General features: G+C 40.6%; 1 non-coding gene across 1 annotated transcript; it reads right to left on the bottom strand.

The window, feature by feature from the left end:
* Positions 1–282: 282 nt before the first annotated feature.
* Positions 283–389, bottom strand: LOC131226553 (small nucleolar RNA R71). Its single transcript, XR_009161927.1, has one exon. It is a non-coding gene; the product is annotated as a small nucleolar RNA R71 (small nucleolar RNA).
* Between the last annotated feature and the right edge of the window lie 11420 nt (positions 390–11809).

The following is an 11809-nucleotide window of genomic DNA, read 5'->3' as shown; positions in this document are numbered from 1 at the left end:
GGACAAATGGACATCAAGCCAGGAGTTATCCAACTCCTTCCCAAATTCCATGGACTTGAATCAGAAAGTCCATATTTACATTTGAAAGAGTTCGATGAGATTATAGCTACATTATGTTTTCCTAATGTATCTGAGGATACAATTAGGCTGAAACTCTTTCCTTTTTCCTTAAAAGAGAAAGCTAAGACGTGGTTACATTCACTGCGTCCTAGATCCATTGGCACATGGAACGATATGCAGAGGGAATTCATAAAAAAATTCTTCCCACATCATAAAACGATTACCCTCAGAAAAGCGATCATGAACTTTGCCCAAAAGGAAGATGAAACATTCTTCCAATGTTGGGAAAGGTTCAAAGATTTGGTCAGTTCATGCCCACAACACGGATTTGAAACGTGGCGCATTACAAATTTTTTCTATGATGGACTGACATCTTCCATGCGCCAAATGGTCGAGACAATGTGTAATGGAGAGTTCATCAACAAAGATGTTGACGAGGTATGGGATTACCTCGATAGTCTCGCTGAAAAAACACAATCATGGGACTATTACCCACTGGCAAACACCACGTCTAGGCCGACTCAATTAAAGGAGAAAGGTGGATTATATCTCTTGAAAGAAGAGGATGATCTCAAGTGTAAAGTGACTACGCTCATAAGGAAAGTTGAGGCCATGGAAGGAAAGAAGGATAAGGTCAATGAAGTTGTTTGCGGCATCTGTGATTGCAACATTCACACAACTGAAAACTGTCCTACAATACTCGCCTTTCGAGGAGTGTTGAATGAACAAGCCAATGTCGTAAATTATTATCAAAGACCTTTTACTGGACCCAACTCCAACACATACAATCCTGGCTGGAAAAATCATCCAAATTTTAGTTGGAGGAATGGACAAATGGCGACTCCTCCAGGTTTCTTCAATCAAAATCCAAATCAAGTGAAACCTCAAGAGGAACTGGTTCAAAATCCCATACAAGAGCTGGCTCAGGTAATGCGGGGAATTACAGACTTTATGCAAAAGATAGATTCTCGTATGACGGTTATAGAAAAGGGGATGCTTCCTGCACAACCTCTCCCCAATCCTAAACCGCAGTACGAGAATAATGATCCCAACTCTTCAAATCAGATGGGGCATGCTAAATCCATCACCACTCTTAGGAGTGGGAAGATCATTGATAAAACTCTTCCGGTTAGGCCCGAAAAGCCTCAAGAACCGAAAGAGGACAACAATAATGAATCTAGTGAGGCCCCACAAAAATTAGAACCGAAACTTCTAGAAAAGCCAGTTGCTCCATTTCCCCAACGGTTGGTTGCACCAAAACCTCTCTCTAACTCTCAGGATATCCTAGAGGTGTTGAAACAGGTGAAAGTCAACATTCCTCTGCTTGATGTCGTTAAACAGATACCTTCATATGCCAAATTCCTAAAAGACTTATGTACGACCAAGCGACGGAAAATTATTCAAAAGAAAATCTTCTTGACTGAGAAAGTGAGTGCCATCCTGAAGCAAGACGTGCCGCAGAAATTCAAGGATCCCGGTAGCCCAACCATATCATGTGTAATCGGGAACCATCGAATTGATCACGCACTTCTTGACTTAGGAGCGAGCGTCAATTTGATTCCCTACTCGGTATACAAACAGACTTAGGTTTGGGGGAATTAAAACCCACCCTAACCACACTACAACTTGTTGATCGCTCTGTTCGTGTACCAAGAGGGATAATTGAGGATGTGTTGGTCCAAGTTGATAGATTTTACTACCCTGTAGACTTTATCATCCTGGACACTGAACCCATCAATAACATGAGCACTCAGATTCCTGTCATTCTTGGTCGCCCATTCCTTGCCACGTCAAATGCAATTATCAATTGCAGGAATGGTATCATGACTATGTCTTTTAGAAATTTGACATTGGAGTCAAACATTTTTTTCAATAACGGCAGCAACTCAGAGGATGATGACGATTTCCACGACATTAACATGATTGACTCTTTCGTGGAAGATACGACACCTCTGACCTTATCCTCCGACCATCTAGAGACGTGCCTGGCCCACTCCCATGATTTTGATGATGACATGATTAGGGAGACGTGCGCCTTGCTTGATACTGCACCGGTACTTGAAGTTAACCGATGGAGGCCACAATTTGAAGAATTACCACAAACTGATGTAGTGCCTCTACCGTCTAACCTCAAGCCGCCGAAGCTTGACCTAAAACCTTTGCCCTCTGATTTGAAATATGCATATTTAGGTCAAGATGAGACATACCCGGTGGTGATCTCTGCCCACCTGGAGAAAGAACAGGAGAGTATGCTTATATCTACTCTCATTGAGCATAAAGGAGCCCTGGGATGGACGATAGCGGACCTCAAAGGAATCGATCCCTCGATTTGTACTCATCACATATACCTTGAGGATAATGCAAAAACCGCTCGGCAACCACAACGTAGACTAAATCCAAACATGAAGGAAGTGGTTAAGGCCGAGGTTCTTAAGCTATTAGACGTGGGTATTATATACCCTATATCTGATAGTCAATGGGTGAGTCCAACTCAAGTGGTCCCTAAGAAGTCCGGAATCACCATCGTAGCCAATGCTAATAATGAACTCGTGCCAACTAGAGTCACTACTGGTTGGAGAATGTGCATTGACTACGGAAGTTGAATACCGTCACGAGGAAAGACCACTTTCCTTTACCATTCATTGATCAGATCCTGGAAAGGTTAGCTGGTCATTCCTATTACAGTTTCCTTGATGGGTATTCAGGCTACAACGAGATAGAGATAGCCCCGAAGACCAGGAAAAGACCACATTTACATGTCCCTACGGCACCTTTGCCTACCGAAGGATGCCATTCGGACTATGTAATGCCCCTGCCACCTTTCAGCGATGTATGCTTAGTATCTTTTCTGATATGGTAGGGCAATATCTAGAGGTCTTCATGGATGATTTCTCTGTTTACGGTCCATCTTTCAGCAAGTGCTTGGAAAGTCTTAAATGTGTGTTGAAAAGATGTGAAGAAAAGAACCTGGTACTTAATTGGGAGAAGTGCCATTTCATGGTTCAGAAGGGAATTGTCCTTGGACATATCATCTCGTCCAAAGGAATCGAGGTAGATAAGGCAAAAATCGATCTTATCTCTAACCTACCTCCACCCAAGAACATCAGAGACGTGCGATCCTTCTTAGGACACGCAGGATTTTACAGGCGATTCATAAAGGACTTTAGTCTCCTCTCTCGTCCATTATGTAATCTTCTTCAAAAGGATGTTCCGTACGATGGACTGAGCAATGCCAGAAGCTTTCACCAAGCTTAAAGGCACATTAACCACTGCACACCTATCATGCACCACCCGATGGAACCTTCCTTTTGAGCTTATGTGCGACGCTTGATTATGCTCTTGGGGCGGTCTAGGCCGGAGAAAAGATAAGAAGCCCTACGTCATTCACTACGCAGTAGGACTCTAAATCCTGCCCAAGTGAACTACTCGACTACGGAAAAGGAACTCTTAGCCGTAGTGTTCGCCTTGGACAAATTTAGGTCCTACTGATCGGATCCAAGATCATTATGTACACAGATCATGCGGCACTCAAGTATCTTCTTTCTAAGAATGATTCTAAGCCCCGCTTGATAAGATGGATCCTTCTACTCCAAGAATTTGATTTGGAAATTAAAGATAAAAAGGGAGTAGAGAACGTAGTGGCCGATCACCTTTCTCGCCTTAATACCTCGATTCCCTTGAGACAACCCATATCAATGACATGTTCCCTGAGGAACAATTGTTTAGAGTCTCCCATTCACCTTGGTTCGCTAATATTGCTAATTTTCTTATCACAGGTTCTATACTAACACATTGGACTGCGCAAGATAAGAAGAAATTTTTCACCGAGGTGCGCAACTTTTCCTGGATGATCCTTATTTATTTAAATATTGCCGACCAAATTTTAAGGAGATGTGTACTAGACGATGAGACAGAGTCTCGCTCTGTCACCCAGGCTGTGGTGGTCACTTTTCTGCTAAAAAGACCACGGCCAAGATTCTGCAGTGTGGCTTTTATCGCCCACTATGTTTAGGGACACTCATGAGTTTTGCAAAGCTTGTGAGCGTTGTCGAAATTGGGAGCATTGTCCGTCGAAATATGATGCCTTTGAATCCCATTCTTATCATTGAAGCATTTGATTCTTTGGGGCATCGATTTCATGGGACCATTCCCCAATCGTTTGGGAATCTGTATATTTTGCTCGCAGTGGATTATGTCACTAAATGGGTCGAAGCGATTCCGTGTCGAAAGAATGACCATCGCACGGTCATTAAATTCCTAAAAGAAAACATCCTTTCTCGATTCGGAACTCCTTGAGTCATCATAAGTGATGGAGGATCTCACTTTGTTAATAAACCATTTGAAGCTTTAATGAAGAAATATGGCATTTCTCATAAAGTGAGCACCCCCTATCATCCTCAGATAAGCGGCCAAGTTGAAATTTTGAATAGGGAAATCAAACAAATTTATGAGAAAATGGTTAACAAAGATCGTAAGGATTGGTCACTTCGATTGACCGATACTATGGACTTACAGTACTGCATTTAAAACTCCTATTGGAATGTCTCCCTTTAGACTTGTCTATGGGAAGGCTTGTCACTTGCCTGTGGAGCTGGAACATAAAGCGTACTGGGCGATCAAAAATCTTAATTTCAATCTGGACAACGCTGGCTCGCTACGTAAACTTCAATTGAATGAACTTGAAGAAATCTGGAATGATGCGTACGATAATTCGAGAATTTACAAGGACAAGATGAAAGCATTTCATGACCAACACATTTTGCGAAAATCATTCACGCCTGGTCAGAAGGTCATTTTGTACAATTCTCGATTACATCTCTTTCCGGGTAAGCTCGGATCTCGTTGGACCGGCCCTTACATTGTTGTTACTGTTTTTCCGCATGGGGCCGTTGAGATAAGAGATCCCGACAATGGTAAGGAGTTTAAAGTCAATGGACATCGATTGAAACCATTTGTCGAGAAATTTGATTCAGAGGACATGTCCATGCCTCTGACTGATCCTGTTTACCAGGATTAATCTCCTAGTCTGATGGAGGTATAGGTAAGTTTCCTGTTTTCTTAGGACTAGGGTAGTTGCTTTATTTGTCTGGCTGAAGACGGTAAACTTAGTGCTCCTGGGAGGCAACCCAGCTCTTCATTTCATTTCATTTTTATCATTAGTTAGTTCAATGTTTGTGGGTAACATTGCTGCAAACCCTCACGAGACTACAACTCGTCCACTAGGGGTAACCTAGGGGTTTAAAGGCTTGTTGCATACGCTAAATGCAATCGAGAGCACCTGCGAAAGTGGTATAGGTAGGATTGTATTTTTGTTATTTTATTTGTTGGTTTCTCTCTTGTGCTGACCGCTCTTACGTAGAAATCTTTGAAAAGCCTCTTGATTCTTTCATTCAGGTACTATCTTTCCATCACTCTTATTTTTCCGTTGTCTCATGTGCATTGCATGTCTATTTCTTTTTACATTGAGGACAATGTAGATTTTAGGTTGGGGGTGGGAGATTAGGTCACCTAATCAGCATTTTCTTGGTCTTGAACAAAAGTTGTGAAAAATTTGTCTGACATTTTGTTGAAGTCGAAGTGATTTTGACGGCCATCTAGGGCACTTAGAATTTCAAGATGCGTGATGTTGGTACTTTATGACTCTTGGATTCAGTTATCTATTAAATTTCACAGCTAAGTTTGAATTATTAATCCATTATTAGAATTTGTAAACATTGGTTGAGTCATGAATTCGCAGGACACATCTCGCTTGCATATTAAGGTTTCAGTTCGATATTAAAGGACCAACTTGAGAAATCGAAAGGATTGGGCAAATGGTCTTTACCTTAGGTTTGCTCCCTATAGGTGTAGATTTAATTCCCCATGAATGATATGTGAAAAAGTTGGGTGTACAGACTTTACCTTAGGTTTGCTCCCTATAGGTGAGGATCTGATCCCTCTTCTTGGCGTTACTTCTAATGAAAAAAAATCAAAAAAATCAAAAAAAAATTAAAAGAATAAAAAGATAATGTGTAAGCCAAGAAGAGTTATCGTGAATTCTCTCAGTTGTTACCAATGATATCCTTAAATATCAAGGTAAATCTTAATGTTGACAAGTCGAGATTAGATTATACATTCATGGATCTCAATGGTTAGAATTTTTCTAATTAATGGAATAATACTTTGAACTTGATTATGAAGTTTACCATGTACTGGAGTCTAGGAGAAAGTAATATTCAACTCATGAATCTAAAAGTTCTCGTATCTGGATATTTTGCAAAATCACTCGAGTTTATAAATTGTTCGTAATTCTCAACTCATTTTTCGCATACTTTGCTCGACTAGCAAAATGCTGGTTGGGGGTTGTGTTGAGGGTCAAATATTGCATATCGACCCATTTATTGCATAGATTTACACGCATGATACCGCTTAATGGCACGATTAATCGTGTTTATAATGCGAGTGTATGTACGAGCCTGGACCGAAATGGGTGCTTAACGCATGGACTTAACGCTCTGCTGACACCAAAGCGTGGGACGGACTCCAGAGACCCAAGATCAACAGAATTACACATCAGGGACCCAAGAAAATCAAGGAATTGAAGCTCAAGTGGCCTGAAAAGTGTCCAGAATGCAAGATCATAGGGTTCCCACCATCTGATCAGTTCGAAACTTCATACGTGGCCTGAGGACCATAAACTAACCGTACACGTCAAATTTCAGCCATTGGATCCTCGTGAAAGTGGCTGAACTAACAGATCAGTCCATAAAATCCTGATTTGGGGCCCACCCGCTGTCCAGATACGCTTTAACTTTGGTCCCCACGGTTCAAATGAAATGGAGAACAAGATGAATGGTGTGGATTTCTCATAATCATTATACAGTGTATATACTACACTTTTTGCACTAAGAGTGCATGGCAACACAGGGACGTGAACTCTGTTTAGTGAACTCCGTTTCTGTCATGAAACAGAGACTGAAGATGATCTCAGTGGGCCATCATCATGGTCCAAATGCTCAATCCGAGCCGTCCATCATGCAGAGGGGCTCGATTTAGCCAAACCCATGTTGACTTTATGCACTCATGCATGCACACTTGTTGATTTCAATGGTCACAAATGGACTGCCCTACAACTATTGCAGCTGATTTCTTTCGTGGGTCACGCCGAATCTGATCCAAAACCGTCCCTTCCCAACTGAAATTCCGAGAGGAATTCAATGGACGGCTTGGATCTCTCATTTGAAGTAGACAGTGAGCCCCACCATGTCACAGCGAAAGCCTTTCGCAGGCCCTGTTTTAGCGCCGGACGCTGGCCGATTTTTTGCGAGCTGTGGTGTGTGTTCGGCGATGATCATGTGGCTAATTTGAACCGTCCATCATGAAAATGGTTTGCCGAAGATTAAAATCATGAAAGTATCAAAGGTTGGGGTGCACGTACGAACTCACAGTTCTCAGCCAAAGGAGAGCCCCTGCGTTACGAGATTAAAGGACAACATCGGTTTAGAGGGGTTGTGGGCCACTATGAGTGGATGTCCAAACAATCCACAACATCCATCTGTTAGGTCATTCAGAACCGTCCGTAGGGACGTTCCCCTTTTTTTGGAAATACACCGTTGTGCACAAACCAAGCCAACGGGATTCCAGCCGTTCCGGTTACGCAAGACAGCTAAGCTGCGTAATCTTGGCAGCTGCGAAATCTCTGGAGCTGCGCAATCTCTGCAGGTGCGTAAACAAGCTTCCGAACCTATTCCTTTTGGGACTCAAGACTACCAGAGGGGTTTTCTATAAAGGAGAATAAAAAAAGCTGGGAGGATTATTAAAATATCGGAGGGAGCTAGGGAGAGGAAAAGGAGGAGTCGGGTTTGGTTGTGAACGAGAGAGAGGAGCTCGGTTTAGGAAAGGAGTTGCTGCTGCTGCACGTGAGGGAAGAAAAAACGAAGGGTTGCTGGACCGTGGGACTGGCAGCAAGAGAGAGAGAGAGAGAAAGAGGAGCAGAAGTCTGTGCTCGGTTTGGTTGCTGCACGTCAGAGAAAAAGAAAGAGACACGGAGTTTGGTGGCTTGGGTTTGGGCTGGAACGTGAGCAGAAACTGGACAAGCCTCGGTTCTGGTTTTTTTTTCTTTCTCTTTCCTTTATATTTCTATTATTTAGCCCATATCATGTGTGGCTAAACCTCTTAGCTAGGGCTAAGAGGTGAAGCCTGTAGCGAGATGGGAGACTCCATTATATGCTGGTAATTTAAATTTCTAAACTAACTTTGATTTTGGTTTGATTATTAAAGGAATATTTCTTTAGTCTTTTATGGTCTGTTGTGACTGAAATTACAATGGGTTTGCAATGGTTTTGAGTATTCCTTTTCTCTTTTTTTTTTATGTCAGGAACTCCTGTTGTTCATCATTGTCCCATGGGCATGGTAGGATGACAGTACCCTTTCTGATCTTCATATAATGCTGATCGGTTGGTAATTAGTTTAATCCTGTTGTTTGCTTTGTCTCCTGGGCATGGTTAGATGATGGAATTCATTCTAATTCATATACCTTTCATCTCTTGAAAACCAGATCAAGTAAGTTCAGTTTAAATTCCATAAACATTGATGCAGGCATAAGATCTCCCTGATCTCTACAAGTGGATCCTCTGAATCCCTAGTTTCTTCCTCTGAATTCCTTAAAGTTTTAGATAATTCTTCCACAATTATTTCTTAAATTCTATTTGGTTTAGATCACATCTTAGTCTAGTTCTAGTTCTACTTGGTTTCAGATAACGTACAGGTATCAGTCCCTGTGGATTCGACCTCGGTCTTACCGAGTTTATTACTACATCACAACCCTGCACTTGGGGTGTGAACATACTACATAAATTTTCGAACAGACTCATCCACCAGTAATTTAAGATCACATGAGCTATGGCTAAACTACAGCCGAATATCACACTGATTGGATGATCTTGACCAACTGACATTGCATATTTGATTTGGACTTAGATTTTTCCTTTCCCTGTGGTGAGATATGTAATTTCATTATGCCACGATTACATCATACATCTCATCCACCATTGCGTGAATACTATAAGGATCACCCCTTAAGTGTGATTTGTGATAAATGGGCGAAACGACATTTGGATTGTCTGATATGATGTACACATAAGCCATGTTTTGCAGTGGATCAATCACTACCATTTGAGAAACTGCAGAAACAAAACATGATAGCATAGTCCAAACCACTCAGATGATTTTACTTAAGTGACCCAAAACTCACATCCAAATAATCTGGCCTCAACCATGGAAATGAAGAGAAGAAAAGAGAGCATCAAAACCAAGTTGAAGAACATGAACATGTTGTTGTTTTCCTTAGTCCATTTTAGCTCTTCTTCTTTTTCTTTTTTCCTTTTTTTTTTTTAATGAAAAATGTGTGAAGCTCTCTCTTCTCGGAAGTGGCTTCTATAAACCTCTCTTATTTATAGTAGATATTGATGGAAGGGGCCAACATATAAGTCACAAAAAGCTCTTTCTTGAGTGCCTTTTACAAAGAGGCCGGCCTCTATGCATAGTTCTTGATGTATCATTTTATAGTATACATTTATAATTTTGAATTTTCTTAAGCCCTATGATGAGGATAAGACCAGTTAATCGAGATTAAATCTAAAATTTTATGGTTGTTAATCCATCTCGATCAGCTCTTTGTCGACACAGTAACTTAATATATGCTACTTGTTTGGAAGTAAACCCAATTCAAAATTTGATTGATTTAGTGGGGCGACTCAATTTCGAAAACACAAAATCTTTTGGCTAGCTCGGAAAATGCAACCCGAATGGTCGGCCTATTAAATAATAACTTTTCCCTTTCTTAATTTCTACTTGAAAAAAAATGCATTGGGCAGTCCACTAATTACCATGTTGCTCACAAATGCCTTCAACATCGAAGTATTTATTTACATCTATGTGCCTTTAGGAGTTTGCTTGGATGTGAAGGTCGCTCACTTAAAACTTGGATTTCCATGTCCAATTGCATTTGGATGCTCTTAGCAATTATCTAATGTCCCTTTTGATGTAGAACGTGTCACAGAAACACTCTTAGTATGGTTGGACCAAAAAAAGGTGGACCGTAAATTGATCATAACTTTTGGTTCGAGTATCGTTACGGCGCACTGACCGAGTATCAAAAACCAAAGTAGAATGAGTAATTTATTTATTTATTTATTTTTAAGTGGAGGGGATTGATGTAGAGTGGGTCGCAGACGCTTTCATGTCCAAGATAGATCAAAAAAGGCCCGATCGGAGGCAGAAGTCATTAAGACTGTTGGAACCTTAAAATAGGCATATCTCGCAAACCGAAATGAGTTACTCGACATATCATATATGATTTTGGAGTAGGATGAGCTACTTTAGCCAACCAACCTGGCTATCACGCCAAATTTGCAAGATTCCATCAAATCGACGGTTGAAAATCAATTTTATTTCCATTTTTGACTATTTATAGTAAGTTTTAGTTTCATTATAACTCTTCATCCGTTAGGCTTTAGGAGTTGTCCAACATGAAAAGTGTTTATAAAAATTAGGAGAATAACATGGTTAAGCCGTACATATGACCTTTACTATAAATAGTAAATCTATTTATAGTAAGTTATGAATTTCAGGAAGTTTCAATTAGAGTCTAATGGTGAAACTTCTTCCAAGATTTGGTATTACTATTTAAAGGGTTGGAAATTCTTTTTTATTATCAATCAATCAAATTACAAATTTTATAGAATTTATTTTCTAATTTTCTTACTTTTTCATTATGGATTCAAGAAGTCTCTGTAAGGAGTCTAGAGAAGCTCCATGGATTCAAGGTAGTTATCCTTGAGGAAGATGGTGATCGCAGTGCGTCAACTTTGTATATTAATTTTTTATTACACACACGTACTTACACATAAGGATAAGAGATGCAATATTCGCTTAAGATAGATTTGTCCATTTGAACAGTGCTGTCCAAAAATATGGAAAAATAAAATTTGTGTTGTCGAAGAGAAAGGCCAGAATGTCACTGTACACGACAGCCCTGTCTTTAATGTGTCTCATATTAAATTGTACTAAATTGTACTCCAGAAGATGCAACCCCACGTTACACATATGGCCTTCTGATTCCGGGGAGCATGTTGGCATTTTCGGATGCATGTACTATAGGAGCCGAATCTCAAAAGTATGTCATATGACCCACATACTGCAGGAGCCAAATCTCACACGTGTGCCATAGGATCATCACCTCTTCAATAGATGCTGCTGTTGCTGTAAATAAAAAAAATGCTCCTGCAGTGCCATCTTTACTAGAAGGGCATCAACGGCGCATTCTATCCGAAGTGGATTGGCTGGTGTACCACACGCCAGCTATACAGCTGTGTGTTGACGTCAGCAATTTCTGTGGGTCCCATCATGATGTATGTGTTATATCCAAACCGTCCATCCATTTGGCGATCTTGTCTTAAGGCTTGAGACGAAAAATAAGATAGATCTAAAGGTCAATTGGACCACACTGAAAAAAGCAGTGGGGGATTGATCGTCTACCATTGAAACCCTTTTGGGGGTCGCAGAAGTTTCGGATCAATATGAAATTTGTTTTTCCTCTTCATCCATGTATTTGTGACCTTATTAACAGATTGGATGGAAAATAAACGTTATGGTGGGCCCTACGAATTTTTTAACAATGAAATCATTATCCTTGCTGTTATTTTTGGTGTGGTCCATTTGAGCTTTGGATATGATTAATTTTTTGTCTAATGCTCTAAAATGATCTAGA

Source organism: Magnolia sinica, chromosome 14 (genome assembly GCF_029962835.1).
Source record: "Magnolia sinica isolate HGM2019 chromosome 14, MsV1, whole genome shotgun sequence".
Classification (NCBI taxonomy): domain Eukaryota; kingdom Viridiplantae; phylum Streptophyta; class Magnoliopsida; order Magnoliales; family Magnoliaceae; genus Magnolia; species Magnolia sinica.
The sequence above is the reverse complement of the archived record's forward strand: the minus strand, read 5'-3'. Positions and strand labels throughout refer to the sequence as shown.